Raw genomic sequence first — 21,888 nt, forward strand, 5'->3', positions numbered from 1 at the left:
AGCCTGTCAAATTTCATTCCATTTGGAGGTTGTTTGATGCCCCAATAGTTAACCGCGTTAACTGAAACCCTCCTTCTCTTTGCAGCCCAGCACCCCTCCATAACAGCCCACTAGCCCATCTAAACCCCCTCCATGCTCTTCATCATTGGATCACGATCATGTGGGTGAAAACCTTACATCATTTGGAATCTCCTAGCTCCCTCTACCTATAAATTAGCCTCCCCCTCCGAAATCTCGGGTGAAACCCTAGATCCACCCCTCCCCGCGCCGCTGGACATGTCCGCCCGGTGGCTGGACACGTCCACTCGCCCCTGTTGGTGTCAAAACCGGCAGATATCGGGTAGGGGGTCCCGAACTGTGTGTCTAGGATCGATGGTAATAGGAGACGGGGGACACGATGTTTACCCAGGTTCGGGCCCTCTCTATGGAGGTAATACCCTACTTCCTGCTTGATTGATCTTGATGAATATGAGTATTACAAGAGTTGATCTACCACGAGATCATAATGGCTAAACCCTAGAAGTCTAGCCTATATGGGTATGGTAATGAGCATATGTGTTGTTCTTTCCGGACTATCCCCTTCGGTTTATATAGACACCAAGGGGATCTAGGGTTTACATGGAGTCGGTTACATAAGAAGGAATCTTTGGTCGCCAAGCTTGCCTTCCACGCCAAGTAGAGTCCAATCCGGACATGGTGCATCTTCGGCCTTCATGTCTTCACATCCCATTAGTCCAGCCCATGGATAACCGGCCGGACGCCCGAGGACCCCTTAGTCCAGGACTCCCTCAGTAGCCCCTGAACCTGGCTTGCAATGACGAGGAGTCCGACACACTGATTGTCTTCGGCATTGTAAGGCGGGCTCCCCTTTCTCCGAACTCCAAGATAGTCTTCGGATGCAACGATAGTATCCTGACCTGTTAAGCACACCATTGACAACCGCAGAGAGAATATAATATTTGCACGAATCTAATCTGTTGACAGCTTTTTTCCAACATGACATCACGTCTGTCCGGTTATAATTTTGAATCGCTTTTCTTCTGCTAGTCCATGCTTCAAGACGCGGTTTCTATTGGCACGTCTTGTCGAAACAGAGATCGTGCCCCCCTTATTGCGGGATTCTCATCAATGCGGGCATGGGTAACTCAACCGTGCCGTTTATACAGCCCTAGGGAACAGGCGAATCCTAAGGCGAGTGAGGAGGTGTTTCATATTTGCTGCCTTTATAAGGGGATAAGGATTCCCTCTTCCTCTCCTCACGCTCTCTCTCTGTCTCCGCCTTTCCGATCTCAAGCTCCAGCGCCCAAGTTCTCATCTCCTTTCCACTCAAGCAACCATGTCCGGATCTGGTGGTCAGGGCAAGTGGATGGTCTCCTCCGTCAAGGAGGAGGACATTACTAAGCTTCGAGCGGCCGGATATTTGGCGAAGGAGATCGCCCATCGTCTACCAGCCGAGGGACAAGTCGTCCCCACGCCGGAGCCCACAGAGAGGGTAGTATTCATCCTCAATTTCTTCCGCGGGCTAGGGTTTCCACTCCACCCTTTCGTCCGCGGGCTGATGTACTACTACAGGATAGATTTCCATGATCTGTCCCCGAATTCCTTCCTCAACATCTTGGTGTTTATCATCGTGTGCGAGGCCTTCCTCCGCATCCATGCCCACTTCGGGCTGTGGCTCAAAGTCTTCAATGTGAAGCCGAAGGTGGTGGATGGCCAGCACGCGGAGTGCGGAGGGGCCATGGTGAGCAAGCTATCCAATGTCTCCTGGCCCAAAGGCACCTTTGTGGAGATAGTAAAGGACTGGCAGAAGCAGTGGTTCTACATTACAGAACCTCGCAGCACCACCTGGGCCGCAGCTGCCGAATTCCGCTCCAGTGCTCCCATGCGACTCACCTCTTGGGTCAGGAAGAGTCCGGACTGGTGTTCACCTGACGATTTGATAGCGCTATAGACGCGCGTTCAAAGCATGGTGACCAAGGACGTCAAGCTCGTTGACGTTATCCAGGTGATGCTAATTCGCCGGATTCTTCCGTGCCAGCGCCGAAGCCGCCCTTTATGGGAGTTCAATTCAAAGAAGCACCAGAGCCTGAAAAGGCTCTGCGATACTTCTCACGAAGGGGCCTGGAAGTTGCTCTTTAAGGGCAACGAGAAGCCACCGACCACGGACTCAGACCGTGGTCACAATTGTAACTGCCCCGCCAGCGAGGTATGTTACTTTTGACGTATTCCCAACTTAGCTGTTTCGAGGATGATGTCTGAGATCTTAGTATTGCTCTCTCAGGACTGGGTGGAGAGGGTGAAGCGGATCTAGTGTCCGGCTCCGTTGCCCGAAGAACCAGTCATCCCGCGCTTGGCGAAGATGCTGGTACCGACGCGGTATATGGCGCCGGAGAAGAAGGCCAAGAAGAAAGCCAAGGGTGCCAACAGTGGCCCCCGTCACAAGGGCACTTCAGACGCGACGTCCGAAGACGACGAGGCCCATTCCTCTGTCCGTGAGGACAACGACAAGGAAGAGGAGGAGGAGGAAAACAACCCTCCTCCCGAGGATAAGAAGAAGAAGAAGAGGGTGGCCTCGGCATATCTGGAGGCGAAAGCGCCCAAAAAGGGGAAGGGCGCCCCAGCGGTCGACACCGCGTGGGACGTTGACAGTAGCCCGGAACGTCGCCCCCGTACTAGGCCCCAGGCCGCATCGTAAGTGACATGGCTTATTTATGCGCACATCTAGCCCTTTGTTTTTATTATTCTAACATGGTTAATCCACACTATTGCAGTCCGGCCCGTGACCTTATCCAGCAATCCTCATCTGGAGATTCGTTGGCTCTGTCGGAGATGGCGAGCATGTCGCCACCGCCTGCTTACTCCCCCGGGGCCAGGGACGACACCGAAGTGTTATCCCAGAGGACCGCTTCGAAGGGAGGAGCCCAGGACGTTGTCCGGGAGGCACCACAAGGCGGGACCTCCACTGCCGGACACATGAGGGAGTCAATCCCCATGGGGACTGGCAAAGAGGGCCGTATGTAGTTCGGCCCTCAGCTGAATAAGATTCCAGAGACCAATATGGTTTCGGAGTCAGGCGAGCAGCACCCTTTGAAGGAGGGGGGGTGCGTCGCCTCCACCGGTGGCTCCTGTCCATCCAGGAGCACCAGATGACCTGATGGGGGCACTACGAAGCGCCTCCGTCGTGGACGAGCACCGTATCCTTATGGGTGCGGTGATCGAGAAGGTTCAGTCCACCAAAAGCGGACTGAATGAAGCCTGCAGCAGCCTGTTAACAGGTTTCGAGGTAAGAAGGAGAAAAAACCCTGTATGGTCCGTAGCCCCTGAGACACTGTCCGGTGTTCGGCGAGGAGAACCGGACAGGGGATCAATCCTTAATTATAAGAGGATGACCGAATATGTATCGATAAGGAGGCGTCCCTGTTGGCCACGACCTCGCATGCTGCCGAGGTCTCCGAGCTGAAGCGGAGGCTGGAGCGGACCGAGAACGAGCTCGACGAGGTTATGGTTCGGCTCCAGGAGAAGCAAGGTGAGGAACGACTTGCTATATGTTCGGGAAAGGATAAGCGCTGTATATTGAGAGCGATATTGTGATATATGCAGAAGCCGCGACCGAGGTCGAGGCCCTGAGGAAGGCCCTGGGCGAGGCCGAGGAGCAGGCTATCCGGCGACAAGCCGCCCGTAAGAAGCTAAAGGCCCGGGTCAAAGAAGTCCACCAGCTCCAGGATGCGATGAAAAAATGCGAGGCCTTGGAGCATGATGCGTCGGTTCGAGGGACCGAACTTGCCAAGGCTCGTCAGAGCATGGAGACCGCACGGAATGAGGCCCAGGCCGCCCTCCAGGAGATCCAGGAGGCCAAGAAGATCACATAATTTAAGGCATTTAAGATGCAAAGCAATTATGTAGAGAAGCAGTACCTTTTACTAACCCGGGTTCGGAGTTTCCTAGGGGCTTTTGCGGATTTGCCACACAGTGTATCAGACGGCGTGGAGTTTTATCGAGCCGAAGGAGGGGGTTCTTCGGAGAGGCTCTTCTGGTCACAGTATGTGGCACCAGAGCACCCCGTGTCCTTCACCGATCAGCTGAAACAGGTGGTGGAGCTGCATAGGGTAGCCGAACTAGCCATTAAGGATTTGATCCGACTGTGGCCAGCCAAAGCTATGCCTAGCAGCTACTTCGGACTCGTGAGGCGGATGGTGAACGCCTGTCCTCGGCTGGATGTTATCAAGCGCTCCGTTTGTATTGAAGGTGCCCGTATGGCCTTCGCTCGCTGCAAGATGTGGTGGGTGAAGATGAATGTTGTTGAAGTCACCAGCGGGCCGCTGGAGGGCAAGGAGCACCGCACACCCGAGCGATATTTCGAGGATGTCGTAGAAGGGTCTCGACTTATAGCGGCACAATGTTCGCAGGACATTGTATTTGAATAATTGTATTCATGTTGCCTTTGTCTTGTATTATGGGAACAAAGCCAGTTTTTGTAAAGTAATTTTATTATGCTTTGAATTGTTTCCTCCTGTACGGTCGTGTTGTCTGTAATCTGAGGGTTGGCCAGTCGTCGGCTTCTGCCCTCACATAGATAGTACGGAGGTGTTCGGGATGGAATCTAAACAATCTTGATCCAATTACATGGTCCTTGAAGGAGTTGTTTAGCGCAACGAACAAGGCAATCAGACTTTAAGGCTTTAACGCCCTCACTTAGCCATAGGAGTTTTATAATAAAGCATGGGCGCAGCCCCTGGTTTAAGACAGAGTACTGTCAGCATCTGATCGGGAAGTGCCGATCTCTCGCGTAATGCGGAAAAAATCTCCAACAATTTGTAACCCTCGAGTAGCTGACCGGCTCTCGCCATATCATGACAGTCAGTTTTTGGCTTTCTCTACTGAGGTGCTTGTCTGGTCAAAGCCAGGGCACAATCGCAGTAGTTCTCCCTTTACTACCCTAGCCGATGGAGCGAAACGTAGGGTAGCAAGCACAGGAGCCGGGCAACCCAACTGTTGACCAAAGACATGATTCGGAGCCAATGCATATAATGCTAAATTCGGGGTGCCGAACTTATATATAAGAAGTGTTCGGACTGTGTTGCCGTATTGTGGGGCGAGAGGTAGCCCCTGGCTAATATGAAACATAAAAGAGTGTCGATGCAGCAAATAAGCGGATCGAAATAAAATGAAGTAAGAAGCAAAAACCACAGAAACTGGGCCACGAACATTTTATTATAACTGGATGGATACGTCAAGGTGTATCTTGTACAGATGGTGCGAGAAGAATCTGGCCATTTAACATGCCGGAATCAATAGGGTGCAGCGTGCGGGTCCTGAGAAATAAGTATGAATACCATCAGGAAGAACGTATAAAGGTTACCCTACACACCTGTGTTGCTTGCCTCTGTTGTATTCCAGTCCTTCTAAAGGACTTGATATCAGGCCCGCGGAAAAAAGGTGCCTGAAACAAGAAAAGGAAGTGAAAGTATGTGTGTCCGGGATCGGTTTTGCCGAATTGTAGACCCCGAGATATCTTGTGCCTCCATCGATGTCCATGGAATTTTGAGTGCATAATTGTGTACGCGTGGTACAAATGCCACTACCTCCTTGGGGCTGGGATGGAGGCCGAATTGCTAGTCGACCTCTTGACAAGCTGCGCTGTCCTATTGTAGTGTAGTCCAGACCCTCTTGATCGTGTCCAGGGGCTCGACAGCTGGATTATAATGCTGCTTGAGAAGGCCTCTCTGTACTTCTGCTGCTAGGGCACAGTTTGCTGCTCTGTTTGGAGGGAGCGTTCCATATTGCCATTGACCGTTATGACGCCGCGTGGACCGGGCATCTTGAGCTTAAGATACACATAGTGTGGCACTGTGTTGAATCTATCAAACTCGGTTCGTCCGAGTAGTGCGTCGTAGCCGCTGCGTAAGGGGACGATATCGAAGATTAACTCTTCGCTTCGAAAGTTGTCCGGAGAACCGAAAACCACCTCCAGCGTGATTGAGCCCATACATCGGGCCTCTACACCTGGTATCACTCCTTTAAAGGTAGCCTTTGTTGGTTTTATTCATGAGGGATTAATACCCATCTTCTGTACTGTATCCTGGTACAGCAGGTTGAGGCTGCTTCCACCATCCGTCAGGACTCGTGTTAGGTGGAATCCGTCGATGATTGGGGCAAGGATCAGTGCCGCCGAACCACCATGGCGGATACTAGTCGAATGATCTCGTCGATCGAAGGTGATCGGAAATGACGACCATGGATTGAACTTTGGGGCGACTGGCTCTACCGCGTAGACATCCCTGAGTGCTCGTTTGCGCTCCTTTCTGGGGATGTGCGCGGCGTATATCATGTTCACCGTTTGACTTCGGGGGGGGGGATTTCTTCTGTCCCCCGGTGTTCGGCTGCCGGGGCTATTCATTCTCGTCCTCACTTTTTGATCCCTTTTCTTTGTTTTCGGCATTCAACTTGCCAGCTGCTTGAAGACCCAACTATCCCTGTTGGTATGATTGGCTTGCTTATCCGGGGTTTCGTGAATTTGACACGGACGGTCGAGTATGCGGTCCAGGCTGGAAGGTCCTTCATTGTTTCTTCTGTAGGGTTTCTTCCGTTGGCCGGACTTGGAGCCACTGAATCCGGCGTTGACTGTGGTGTCCTCGGTGTTGTCGCTATTGCTTTGACGTTTGTGTCTATTGCGCCGGAGCTTGCCAATGCTGATCTTGGCCTCGGTGGGGCCTGCCTCGCTAGATGTGTTTTTGCTACGAGCCAGCCAGCTGTCCTCGCCCACGCAAAAGCGGGTCATGAGTGCCGTAAGGGCTGCCATTGACTTTGGCTTTTCTTGTCAGAGGTGGCGTGCTATCCATTCGTCACGGATGCTGTGCTTGAAGGCTGCTAGGGCCTCGGTGTCTGAATAGTCAACGATCTGGTTCTTTTTGGTTAGGAACGTAGTCCAGAATTTCTGGCTGATTCTCCGGGTAGTTGAACTATGTGGCTTAGGTCATCGGCATCTGGTGGCCGGACATAAGGTCCTTGGAAGGTCTTGAGGAAAGCCTCTTCCAAGTCCTCCCAGCTGCCGATGGAGTTCTCAGGAAGGCTATTTAACCAGTGACGAGCTGGTCCTTTGAGCTTTAATGGGAGGTATTTGATGGCGTGGAGGTCGTCTCCTCGGGCCATGTGGATGTGGAGAATGAAATCCTCGATCCATACTGCAGGATCGGTTGTGCTATGATACGTCTCCATCGTATCTACTTTTCCAAACACTTTTGCCCTTGTTTTGGACTCTAACTTTCACGATTTCAATGGAACTAACCCGGCTGACGCTGTTTTCAGTAGAATTACCATGGTGTTATTTATGTGCAGAAACAAACATTCTCGGAATGACCTGAAACTTCACGCAGCAAATTTCTGGAAAATATAAAAAATACCTGCAAAAGATGAAGGCCAGGGGGCCCACCACCTGTCCACGAGGGTGGGGGCGCGCCTACCCACCTAGGGCGCGCCCCCTACCTCGTGGGCCCCCTGGAGCTCCTCCGACTCCAACTCCAACTCTATATATTGTGTTTCGGGGAGAAAAAAATCTGAGAGAAGAATTCATCGCGTTTTACGATACGGAGCCGCCGCCAAGCCCTAAAACCTCTCGGGAGGGCTGATTTAGAGTCTGTTCGGGGCTCCAGAGAGGGGAATCCGTCGCCATCGTCATCATCAACCATCCTCCATCACCAATTTCATGATGCTCACCACCGTGCGTGAGTAATTACATCGTAGGCTTGCTGGACGGTGATGGGTTGGATGGGATCTATCATGTAATCGAGTTAGTTTTGTTAGGGTTTGATCCCTAGTATCCACTATGTTATGAGATTGATGTTGCTATGACTTTGCTATGCTTAATGCTTGTCACTAGGGCCCGAGTGCCATGATTACAGATCTGAACCTATTATGTTTTCATCAATATATGAGAGTTCTTGATCCTATCTTGCAAGTCTATAGTCACCTATTATGTGTTATGATCCGTTAACCCCGAAGTGACAATAATCGGGATACTTACCGGTAATGACCGTAGTTTGAGGAGTTCATGTATTCACTATGTGTTAATGCTTTGTTCCGGTACTCCATTAAAAGGAGGCCTTAATAGCCCTTAGTTTCCATAAGGACCCCGCTGCCACGGGAGGGTAGGACAAAAGATGTCATGCAAGTTCTTTTCCATAAGCACATATGACTATATTCCGAATACATGCCTACATTACATTGATGAACTGGAGCTAGTTCTGTGTCACCCTAGGTTATGACTATTACATGATGAACCGCATCCGACATAATTCTCCATCACCGATCCATTACCTATGAGCTTTCCATATATTGTTCTTCGCTTATTTACTTTTCCGTTGCTATTGCTATCATCACTACAAAATACCAAAAACATTACTTTTACTACTGTTACCTTTTGCTACCGTTACCACTACTATCATATTACTTTGCTACTAAATACTTTACTATAGATATTAAGTTTCCAGGTGTGGTTGAATTGACAACTCAGCTGCTAATACTTGAGAATATTCTTTGGCTCCCCTTGTGTCGAATCAATAAATTTGGGTTGAATACTTTACCCTCGAAAACTGGTGCGATCCCCTATACTTGTGGGTTATCAAGACTATTTTCTGGCGCCATTGCCGGGGAGCATAACTCTATTCTTTGAGTCACTTGGGATTTATATTTGCTTATCATTATGAAGAACTTGAAAGATCTGAGAACTAAGATTTATCTCTTAACTACGAGGGGAGGTAAGGAACTGCCATCTAGCTCTGCACTTGATTCACCTTCTGTTTTAAGTAAGCTTGCGACACCTAAACCTGCTTCTGCTATTCGTTCCGATATGTCGCATGTTATTGATGACGCCACTTCTACTATACATGATAGTTATGATGAAACTACTTATATGCTTGATACTACTGTGCCACTTGGTCAATTTCTTGATGAACAACTTGCTAGGGCTAGAGAGATTGAAAATATTGAATCTGATAATACTGATGAAATTGATGATGAAGACTTGCCTGTTATTCCTGAGGGTTATGTTTTTGATAAAGAAGCTTCTTTAGCTATTTTAGCTTGCAAAGATAGATACGAACTTAAGAGGTTATTAGCTAAATGGAATAAGCAATCTCTAAATGCTAGAATGAAACCTGACCCTGCTTTTGCTACTTCACCTATCTGTGTTACCGATAAGGATTATGAATTCTCTGTTGATCCTGATATAATTACTTTGGTTGAATCTGATCCTTTTCATGGCTATGAATCTGAAACTGTTGTGGCACATCTTACTAAATTAAATGATATAGCCACCCTGTTCACTACTGATGAGAGAACTCGTTACTTTTATATCCTTAAAATATTTCCGTTCTCATTAAAGGGTGATGCTAAAATATGGTTTAATTCTCTTGATCCAGGTTGTGTGCGTAGTCCCCAGGATATGATTTATTACTTCTCTGCTAAATATTTCCCTGCTCATAAGAAACAAGCTGATTTAAGGGATATATAATTTTGTGCAAATTGAAGAAGAGAGTCTCCCACAAGCTTGGGGGAGGCTTCTCCAATTACTTAATGCTTTGCCTGATCATCCTCTTAAGAAAAATGAAATACTTGATATCTTTTATAATGGACTAACCGAAGCCTCCAGAGATTACCTGGATAGTTGTGTTGGTTCTGTTTTCAGGGAAAGAACACCAGATGAAGCTGAAATTCTATTGAATAATATGTTGACAAACGAAAATAATTGGACACCTCCGGAGCCAATTCCCGAGCCTATTCCTAAACCCACTCCGAAGAAGAGGGGTATTCTATTTCTCAGTCCTGAAGATATGCAAGAGGCAAAGAAATCTATGAAAGAAAAAGGTATTAAAGCTGAAGATGTTAAGAATTTACCTCCTATTGAAGAAATACATGGTCTTAATTTACCGCCTGTTGAAGAAACATATGATCTTAATCCTTTACCTATTGAAGAAACTCATGGTCTTGATAACCCGACACAGGTAGTAAAGGTAAATTCTCTCTATAGATATGATAAAGCTAAAATCCCATTTACTAAGTTTGCTAGCCCATGCTTAGATGAGTTTGATAAATTTATGGCCAAGCAAGAAGATTTTAATGCTTATTTTGGTAGAAAATTGAAATACAATTCAAATATGCTTGAAACACTTGGGTGATTATATGGCTAATGTCAAAGGTGAACTTAAACTTATTAGTAAACATGCTTCTATGGTTACCACTCAAGTAGAACAAGTACTTAAAGCTCAAAATGATTTGCTCAATGAATTAAATAGTAAGAATAATGATGATGCTGTTAGAGTTATGACTAGAGGTGGCAAAATGACTCAGGAACCTTTGTATCCTGAAGGCCACCCTAAGAGAATTGAGAAAGATTCTCAGAGAAATAATATAGATGCACCTAGTCCCTTCTAAAAGGAAGAAAAAGAAAAATGATAGGACTTTGCATGCTTCTAGTGAACCTATTACTGAAACACCTGAGAATCCGAATGATATTTCTATTTCTGATGCTAAAACTTAATCTGGTAATGAACCTAAAACTAGTGATAATGCTAATAATAATGTTCATGATGATGCCCAACCTAGTAATGATAATGATATGGAAATTGAACCTGCTATTGATCTTGATAAACCACAATCAAAGAATCAACGTTATGATAAGAAAGACTTTGTTGCTAGGAAACATGGTAAAGAAAGAGAGACATGGGTTCAGAAACCCATGCCTTTGCCTCCCAAACCATCCAAGAAAAAGGATGATGAGGATTTGGAGCGCTTTGCTGAAATGATTAGACCTATCTTTTTGCGTATGCCATTAACTGATATGCTCAAAATGAATCCTTATGCTAAGTATATGAAAGAAATTGTTACAAATAAAAGAAAGATACAGGAAGCTGAAATTTCCACCATGCTTGCTGACTATACTTTTAAGGGTGGAATACCAAAGAAACTTGGAGATCCCGGTGTACCAACTATACCATGCTCCATTAAAAGAAACTATGTTAAAACTGCTTCATGTGATCTTGGAGTCAGTGTTAGTGTTATGCCTCTCTCTTTATATCGTAGACTTGATTTGAATAAGTTGACACCTACTGAAATATCTTTGCAAATGGCTGATAAATCAACTGCTATACTTGTTGGTATTTGTGAGGATGTGCCTGTTGTAGTTGCAAATGTTACTATTTTAATGGACTTTGTTGTTCTTGATATTCCCGAGGACGATAGTATGTCTATTATTCTTGGAAGACCTTTTTTTGAATATTGCAGGGGCTGTTATTGATTGCACTAAAGGCAATGTCACTTTTCATGTTAATGGTAACGAGCATACGGTACACTTTCCGAGGAAACAACCTCAAGTTCATAGTATCAACTCTATTGGAAAAATTCCATCGATTATATTTGGAGGTTTTGAATTTCCTCTTCCTATTGTCAAGAAGAAATATGATATTCTTATTATTGGGGATGTGCATATCCCTGTTGAGGTAACATAGTGTTATTCGAAATTTCTCCGGTTCCATGTTATTCAGAATGAGTTCGTTAGCAAGACTTGGTCAACCTTGTTAGTGGATTCCTTTTGATGAGCATGAGATGGATGAAACTAGAAGGCACAACCTTCTGTACCCTCCTTTTACTTTCTGTTATTTATATTAAATAAAATAAAAATAGTATTTTTCTGTCTGTTATCTGATTATCTGTGCAATATAAAAATACCCCAAAAATAAAAGTTCTCCAAATGCCCTGAAATTTAAATAAGATTTTTTCTAGAATATTTGAGAACATTTGGCACTGAGAACATAGCAGGGGGGTGAACCACCTGCCCACGAGGGTGGAGGGCGCGCCCTACCCCCCTGGGTGTGCCCCCGTGCCTCGTGGGCCCATGGTGGCCCTCCTCCACTTATCCTTTCACCCACACACTCCTTCTTCCTCCCCCAAACACGAATATCCAGTTCATACCCGAGTCCAAGCTCGTTTTGCTGCCATTTTCGATCTCCTTGCTCAAAGCACCTCTCACAAAACTGCTTGGGGAGATTGTTCCTTGGTATGTGACTCCTCCATTGGTCCAATTAGTTTTTGTTCTAGTGCTTTATTCATTGCAAATTTTTGCTGCCAAGTGACCATGTTCTTGAGCTTGCATGTCAAATTTGTATGGTTCCAAGTAGTTTTGATGCATGATATAGGCCCTTGGCACTTGTAGGTGTAGTTGCTATCAATATTATTGAGTTTGGTTTACTTTTATTTTGAAGTTACTAAAAATTTCGGAATTTTTCAGAAAATGATGAAGAGACTTTTGAGGGGCTCATCGAGCCGAAGCTCGAAGGAAAAGGCATCGAAGCCTAAGTATAATCTGCCTCGCACCGTGGAGGTTCGGGCGTGTGATTGGGCTTCCGATGATTTCTTGAGAGCAGCCGGGATTTATGAAGATTTTCATGAATTGGCTAAGAATGCAGGACTCACGGCTTTCCTCCACGACCAACGCGATTAATATCTCTTACTCACAAATATCTTTGTGCAAAACTTTCATTTCCATTCTAGGAGCTCACCACCTACGGTGGAGTTTCATTTATATGATGAGCACAAGGAGATGTCACTTTATGATTTTTGTCGGGTTTTTTTAGTCCCTTTTGAGGGAAAGACAGAGGAACCACATCGCGAGGATGTGGATGGGTTTATTGATACTATCACTATAGGGGAAACAAGGAAGGTTTCTGATGCACGAATCACTAGCATACATTTTCCTGTTTTACGCTATTTTGCATTATTTGCTAGTCGTTGTTTAATTGGTCGTGGAAACTATGGAAACCTTAGTTTCCTTGATATTATTATTTTGCTCCACGGTTTATACGGTGATAACTCTGTTAGTATGTGCGGCATTATTGCTAAACGGTTAAGTCTGAACCGTACAAAGGGGCCCATCTTTGGAGGCATCTATGCTTCACGCCTAGCTGTACATTTTAACATACCCATTAGGCATTATGAGAAGGAAGAAAGAGTGCTGCCTCGTGTTTATTTAGATTATAAAAGTATGGTGGCACATGATTTTATTGTTAAGAATAGGGAAGGAGAGCTTAAATACAAATTGTTCTTTGATAAACATCATCCTGAGACTATTACCCTACCTGATCCTTCTTTGTTTGATTTATCTGCAGGCTAGTACCTTGTTTCATTAAAGGCTATTCACGCCTACCGGAACCCTGCACCAGCCATGGAGCCAGAGCCGGAACCACAAGTTGATCCTTCACGACAGACTAATTACCAATGGGATCCGGAGATGATTGCCAGCCAGTGGCAATCAGAGTCTTCTTCTTCATCGCAGTACGACCCCAGCTACTATTATGGATATCCGCCAGGCTAGCCGTGGCCATAGAACAACTTAGGCCAAAAGCCTAAGCTTGGGGGAGTACGTATTTCCCACCGACATTACATTTATGTTCACACACTTATTGCTAGATGTCGGTGCTTATACTTTTTCATTGTATCATCCATGCTAGTTTATTTTCTTTTTTATGCTTTCTTCTTGTGTGTTTAATAAACCTTAAGAAAAAACCAAAAAAATAGTTCTAGCTTTTAACTAGTTTACTTTCCATGCCTGTAGTAGTAATTAAAAAGAAAACCCAAAAAGATTTCCTGTTCTTCTTTTACTTGTTGGGAGCTCTCCCGTGTAAATAGTTTTATTTCTTTTCTTTGGGGGTCGATAGGAGAAGACCATAATTAAATTGTTGAAGTGGCTCTTGTATGCATACTTGTTGATCTGACAAAAGAGGCTATATTGCCTTGTCTTCTCCTGTTTATTGAATGCTTGCAGATTCCAGCTTAGTCCAATGCACGTGCACTATTATTATTATTCACATCGTTCGGTCGTGCAAGTGAAGGGCAATTATGATGATATATGATGGACTGACTGAGATGAGAAAAGCTGGTATGAACTCGACCTCTTTTGTTTTTTGTAAATATGATTAGTTCATCGTTCCCGATTCAGCCTATTATGAATAAACAGGTTTGCAATGACAACTAGAGTTCATAGTTTCTTGTGTCATGCTTGATTAGCTATGAGTTATAATGGTTTACGTTGCATTCCAACATGCTATTAAAATGGTTGTGATGTGGTATGATAGGATGGTATCCTCCTCTGAATGATTTAATTGACTTGACTTGGCACATGTTCACGCATGTAGTTGAAACAAAATCAACATAGCCTTCACGATATTTATGTTCATGGTGGATTATATCCTACTCATGCTTGCATTCGGTGTTGATTAATTTTAATGCATGTTCATGACTGTTGTCGCTCTCTAGCTGGTTGCTTCCCAGTCTTTTGCTAGCCTTCACCTGTACTAAGCGGGAATACTGCTTGTGCATCCAACTCCATAAACCCCAAAGTTATTCCATATGAGTCCACCATACCTACCTATTTACGGTATCTACCTGCCGTTCCAAGTAAATTTGTATGTGCCAAACTCTAAACCTTCAAATAAATATCCTGTTTTGTATGCTCGAATAGCTCATGTGTCAACTAGGGCTGTCCGTATCTTTCATGTTAGGCGGGTTATTCTTAAGAGGAGTGGACTCCGCTCCTCACTCATGAGATAAATGGCTGGTCACCGGGATGCCCAGTCCCATGCTTTATGCAAACTAAATCAAAATAATTGCAAATAAAACTCCCCCTGGGACTCTTGTTAGTTGGAGGCACTCGTTGTTTCGAGCAAGACATGGATTGATGCTTGTTGGTGGAAGGGGGAGTATAAACTTTACCATTCTGTTTGGGAACCGCCTATAATGTGTGTAGCATGGAAGATATTGCCATCTCTTGGTTGTTATGTTGACAATGAAAGTATACCACTCAAAATATTATTCATCTCTATTTCAAAACCAAGCTCTGGCACCTCTACAAATCCCCACTTCCCTCTGCGAAGGGCCTATCTATTTACTTTTATGCTGAGTCATCATCCTCTTACTAAAATGCACCAGTTGGAAAAGCACCGCTGTCATTTGCATTCATTACTGTTAGTTTACATTGAGTATGACTTGACTGCGTCTCTTTTACCATGAATTACAATGTCTAGTCAGTCCTTGGTCTTTAAAGGTGCTCTGCATTTATGTTTTGCGGTCTCAGAAAGGGCTAGCGAGATACCATCTTGTTATATCATATTATGATTGTTTTGAGAAAGTGTTGTCATTCGAGGTTTATTATTATTGCTCGCTAGTTGATTATGCTATTGATATGAGTTAACTTGAGACCTAAGTGTTATTGCGAATGTGGTTAGTTATAATCTTTGCTGAAAACTTGAATGTTGGCTTTACATATTTACAACAACAAGAGCAAACAAAGTTTGTAAAAGTTTTTCTTTATCACTTTTAGTTTATCAACTGAATTGCTTGAGGACAAGCAAAGGTTTAAGCTTGGGGGAGTTGATACGTCTCCGTCGTATCTACTTTTCCAAACACTTTTGCCCTTGTTTTGGACTCTAACTTGCATGATTTGAATGGAACTCACCCGGACTGACGCTGTTTTCAGCAGAATTACCATGGTGTTAATTATGTGCAGAAACAAACGTTCTCGGAATGACCTGAAAATTCACAGAGCAACTTTTTGGAAAATATAAAAAAATACCTGCAAAAGATGAAGGCCAGGGGCCCAGAACTGTCCATGAGGGTGGGGGGCACGCCTAGCCCCCTACCTCGTGGGCCCCCTGGAGCTCCTCCGACTCCAACTCCAACTCTATATATTGTGTTTCTGGGAGAGAAAAATCAGAGAGAAGAATTCATCGTGTTTTAGGATACAGAGCCGCCGCCAAGCCCTAAAACCTCTCGGGAGGGCTGATCTGGAGTCCGTTCGGGGCTCCGGAGAGGGGAATCCGTCGCCATCGTCATCATCAACCCTCCTCCATCACCAATTTCATGATGCTCACCGCCGTGCGTGAGTAATTCCATCGTAGGCTTGCTGGACGGTGATGGGTTGGATGGGATCTATCATGTAATCGAGTTAGTTTTGTTAGGGTTTGATCCCTAGTATCCACTATGTTCTGAGATTGATGTTCCTATGACTTTGCTATGCTTAATGCTTGTCACTAGGGCCCGAGTGCCATGATTTCAGATCTGAACCTATTATGTTTTCATCAATATATGAGAGTTCTTGATCCTATCTTGCAAGTCTATAGTCACCTATTATGTGTTATGATCCGTTAACCCCGAAGTGACAATAATCGAGATACTTACCGGTGATGACCTTAGTTTGAGGAGTTCATGTATTCACTATGTGTTAAAGCTTTGTTCCAGTACTCTATTAAAAGGAGGCCTTAATATCCCTTAGTTTCCATAGGGACCCCGCAGCCACGGGAGGGTAGGATAAAAGATGGCATGCAAGTTCTTTTCCATAAGAACGTATGACTATATTCGGAATACATGCCTACATTACATTGATGAACTTAGGCTAGTTCTGTGTCACCCTAGGTTATGACTGTTACATGACGAACCGCATCCGGCATAATTCTCCATCACCGATCCATTACCTACGAGCTTTCCATATATTGTTCTTCGCTTATTTACTTTTCCGTTGTTATTTCTATCATCACTACAAAATACCAAAAACATTACTTTTACTACTATTACCTTTTGCTACCGTTACCACTACTATCATATTACTTTGCTACTAAATACTTTACTCTAGATATTAAGTTTCCAGGTGTGGTTGAATTGACAACTCAGCTGCTAATACTTGAGAATATTCTTTGGCTCCCCTTGTGTCGAATCAATAAATTTGGGTTGAATACTTTACCCTCGAAAACTGTTGTGATACCCTATACTTGTGGGTTATCAAGACTATTTTCTGGCGCCGTTGCCGGGGAGCATAGCTCTATTCTTTGAGTCACTTGGGATTTATATCTTCTTATCACTATGAAGAACTTGAAAGATCCGAGAACTAAGATTTATCCCTCAACTACGAGGGGAGGTAAGGAACTACCATCTAGCTCTGCACTTGATTCACCTTCTGTTTTAAGTAAGCTTGCGACATCTAAACCTGCTTCTGCTATTCGTTCTGATATATCGCATGTTATTGATGATGCCATTTCTGCTATACATGATACTTATGTTGAAACTACTTCTATGCTTGATACTACTGTGCCACTTGGTGAATTTCTTGATGAACAACTTGCTAGGGCTAGAGAGATTGAAAATATTGAATCTGATAATACTGATGAAATTGATGATGAAGACTTGCCTGTTATTCCTGAGGGTTATGTTTTTGATAGAGAAGCTTCTTTAGCTATTTTAGCTTGCAAAGATAGATACAAACTTAAGAGGTTATTAGCTAAATGGAATAAGCAATCCCTATATGCTAGAATGAAACCTGACCCTGCTTTTGCTACTTCACCTATCTGTGTTACCGATAAGGATTATGAATTCTCTATTGATCCTGATATAATTACTTTGGTTGAATCTGATCCTGATATAATTACCGATAAGGATTTATTACTTCTCTGCTAAATATTTCCCTGCTCATAAGAAACAAGCTGATTTAAGGGATATATAATTTTGTGCAAATTGAAGAAGACAGTCTCCCACAAGCTGGGGGGAGGCTTCTCTAATTACTTAATGCTTTGCCTGATCATCCTCTTAATAAAAATGAAATACTTGATATCTTTTATAATGAACTAACTGATGCCTTTAGAGATTAGCTGGATAGTTGTGTTGGTTCTTTTTTCAGGGAAAGAACACCGGATGAAGCTGAAATTCTATTGAATAATACGTTGACAAATGAAAATAATTGGACACCTACAGAGCCAATTCCTGAGCCTATTCCTAAACCCACTCCGAAGAAGAGGGGTATTCTATTTCTTAGTCCTGAAGATATGCAAGAGGCAAAGAAATCTATGAAAGAAAAAGGTATTAAAGCTGAAGATGTTAAGAATTTACCTCCTATTGAAGAAATACATGGTCTTAATTTACCGCCTGTTGAAGAAGCATATGATCTTAATCCTTTACCTATTGAAGAAACTCATGGTCTTGATAACCCGACACAGGTAGTAAAGGTAAATTCTCTCTATAGATATGATAAAGCTGAAATCCCATTTACTAAGTTTGCTAGCCCCTGCTTAGATGAGTTTGATAAATTTATGGCTAAGCAAGAAGATTTTAATGCTAATTTTGGTAGACAATTGAAATACAATTCAAATATGCTTGAACACTTGGGTGATTATATGGCTAATGTCAAAGGTGAACTTAAACTTATTAGTAAACATGCTTCTATGGTTACCACTCAAGTAGAACAAGTACTTAAAGCTCAAAATGATTTGCTCAATGAATTAAATAGTAAGAATAATGATAATGATGTTAGAGTTATGACTAGAGGTGGCAAAATGACTCAGGAACCTTTGTACCCTGAAGGCCACCCTAAGAGAATTGAGCAAGATTCTTAGAGAAATAATATAGATGCACCTAGTCCTTCTAAAAGGAAGAAAAAGAAAAATGATAGGACTTTGCATGCTTCTAGTGAACCTATTACTGAAACACCTGAGAATCCAAATGATATTTCTATTTCTGATGCTGAAACTCAATCTGGTAATGAACCTGAAACTAATGATAATGCTAATAATAATGTTCATGATGATGCCCAACCTATTAATGATAATGATATAGAAATTGAACCCGTTGTTGATCTTGATAACACACAATTAAAGAATCAACGCTATGATAAGAAAGACTTTGTTGCTAGGAAACATGGTAAAGAAAGAGAGCCATGGGTTCAGAAACCAATGCCTTTTCCTCCCAAACCATCCAAGAAAAAGGATGATGAGGATTTTGAGAGCTTTGCTGAAATGATTAGACCTATCTTTTTGCGTATGCGATTAACTAATATGCTCAAAATGAATCCTTATGCTTAGTATATGAAAGAAATTGTTACAAATAAAAGAAAGATACCGGAAGCTGAAATTTCCACCATGCTTGCTAATTATACTTTTAATGGTGGAATACCAAAGAAACTTGGAGATCCCGGTGTACCAACTATACCATGCTCCATTAAAAGAAACTATGTTAAAACTGCTGTATGTGATCTTGGAGCCGGTGTTAGTGTTATGCCTCTCTCTTTATATCGTAGACTTGATTTGAATAAGTTGACACCTACTGAAATATCTTTGCAAATGGCTGATAAATCAACTGCTATACTTGTTGGTATTTGTGAGGATGTGCTTGTTGTAGTTGCAAACGTTAATATTTTAACGGACTTTGTTATTCTTGATATTCCCGAGGACGATAGTATGTCCATTATTCTTGGAAGACCTTTTTTTGAATACTACAGGGGCTGTTATTGATTGCACTTTGTTATTCCCTAGATACCGCTTTCAGTGAGCTCAAGAACTTGCTTACTCATGCTCCCGTGCTTGCTTTACCCAACTTTGACAAACCCTTTGAGATTCATTCCGATGCTAGTGGTAACGGCATAGGAGGTCTGTTAATGCAAGAGAAGCGCCCCACAGCTCACTTTAGTGAGAAAATCTCTGGCGCGCAACTCAATTACCCCATCTATGACAAAGAGCTCTATGCTTTAGTGTGCATCTTGCATGAATGGGAACATTACCTTCGTCCCCATGAGTTTATCATTCATACCGATCATGAGACTCTCAAGTATCTTAAGGGACAAACCAAGTTGAACAAGCGTCATGCTAAGTGGAGTGAATTTATTGAGTCTTTTCCTTATGTCATCAAGTATATTAAGGGTAAGGAAAACATTGTAGCGGATGCCCTTTCTCGCATATGCATGCTTGTCACTGAACTTGAATTGGATATCATTGGTTTTGAGCATATCAAAGACTTGTATGAGCATGATCCTACTTTTGCTACTCCATATGCCAAGTGTTTGTCGCACAACTTTTGGGAACGCTATTACATCAAATATGGGTATCTTATGAGAGCTAACAAACTTTGCATCCCCGAGTCTTCTATTCGTTTGTTGCTTTTGCAGGAATCTCATGGAGGAGGCTTAATGGGACATTTTGGATGAGACAAGACATTCGCCATGATCTTGAAGAACTAATTTTGGCCTAAGATGTTTCGCGACGTCAACCGCTTCACCAACCGATGCTCTACATGTCGCAAAGCTAAGTCCAAATCTCAATCCCATGGCCTTTATATGCCCCTACCAATTCCATATCAACCACGGGAAGACACTAGCATGGATTTTGTACTTGGTTTGCCTAGGACTCGAAATGGGAAGGATTCCGTATTTGTCGTTGTGGACCGTTTCTCAAAAATGGCACATTTTATTCCTTGTAATAAGATAGACGATGTTTCACATGTTGCTAATCTCTTTTGTAGGGAAATATTGTGCCTACATGGAGTGCCGAAGACTATCGTCTCGGACCGCGACGTCAAGTTCCTTAGCTACTTTTGGAAGACCCTATGCACCAAGCTCGGAATCAAGCTACTCTTCTCTACGGCATATCATCCACAAACCAACGACCAAACGGAAGTTACCACCCGCACACTCTCCGCTCTACTTCGAGTACTAATAAAGAAGAACTTCAAGGAGTGGGAGGAGTGCCTACCTATCGCCGAGTTCGCCTACAGCCGAGCAAGACACTCATCAACCGGCAAGTCCCCCTTCGAGGTCGTCTACGGGTTGAACCCTTTGTCACCATTGGATATTCATCCTTTACCACTCCAAGAGCGCATCAATTTGGACGCAAGTGCACGTGTGACTCATCTCAAGAAGGTGCATGAAGATAGAAGACATACTATCGAGCGCCAAGTACAACGACTTGTGACCAAGCGCATCATGAACAAGCACCCCATGATCTTCAACATTGGTGATCTCGTGTGGCTACACCTTCGCAAGGACCACTTTCCACAAGAACGCAAGTCCAAGCTTCGACCACGTGTGGATGGACCATTCAAGGTGCTTGCACGCTACAACGACAATGATTACAAGATCAACATCCCATGTGACAAGTACTCCGTGAGCGACATCTTCAACATCAAAGATCTCTCGCCCTACCATGGTGATGAGGATTTCGATCCGAGGACGGATCTTCCCCAAGGGAGGGGAGATTATGCGGAGCATCCCATGATCATCCCCATGGACGCACCTACACCTCCAACGACACCACTTGGACCAATGACAAGAGCCCGAGCCAAGGCTATCGAAGATAAGGTGAACTCACTCCTCTCCGAACTTCCACTTTCTATGCATGAGACATGGCTAGTACCTAAGTCCGAGTTGTTGTGCATGATTAGGTACAAAGAGGACCCTCCCGAGGATGCACATGAAGATGTACAAGTCCCCAAGTTCATGGGTGAAGAGAACCATCGGAAGGAGTCAAGTACACCTCCCAGGCCCCGGACATCCGGCCGCGACCCCGGACGACCGGCCCCTGGAGCTCCTCCCACCACAGTCGCGTAGCCGCCAGAAACTACAGGACCCGGACATCCGGCCTTTCTCGAGTCCCCGGATATCCGGCCACCAGCCCGGAAATCCGTAGCCCTCCGAACCCAAGAGCAACAAAGCCCACCGGTCCAGCCCGGACATCCAGCCTCCCCAGCCTGGACATCCGGCCCGACGCCCAGACGTCCGGCCTCCCCTGTCTGCGCACAATGAAGGGCCTAGGCCCGTGTACCCCTTCTCCCCCTAGACTATATATACTCCACCTCGTCCAACTTTCTAGGGTTACCAAAGGTTTAGCTCATGTTTGTGTGAGAGCTTTGCTCATCCAGTTGGTTACCTTGTCCACGGAGATTCGAGCCTCCACTGGAGAAGATCCCCCAAGCGGATTCAAGACCCCTTTTAGGGAAGAACTCAAGACCTCCTCACGGAGAATCTAGCACATGTGTAACTTATTTGTGTTGGTTTAGTGTTTCCTCTTGTGTTTCCCCTTGTGTTTTCCC

The sequence above is a fragment of the Triticum urartu genome, chromosome 6A, assembly GCF_056163025.1.
Source record: "Triticum urartu cultivar PI428250 chromosome 6A, HENAU_Tu73, whole genome shotgun sequence".
Lineage (NCBI taxonomy): Eukaryota > Viridiplantae > Streptophyta > Magnoliopsida > Poales > Poaceae > Triticum > Triticum urartu.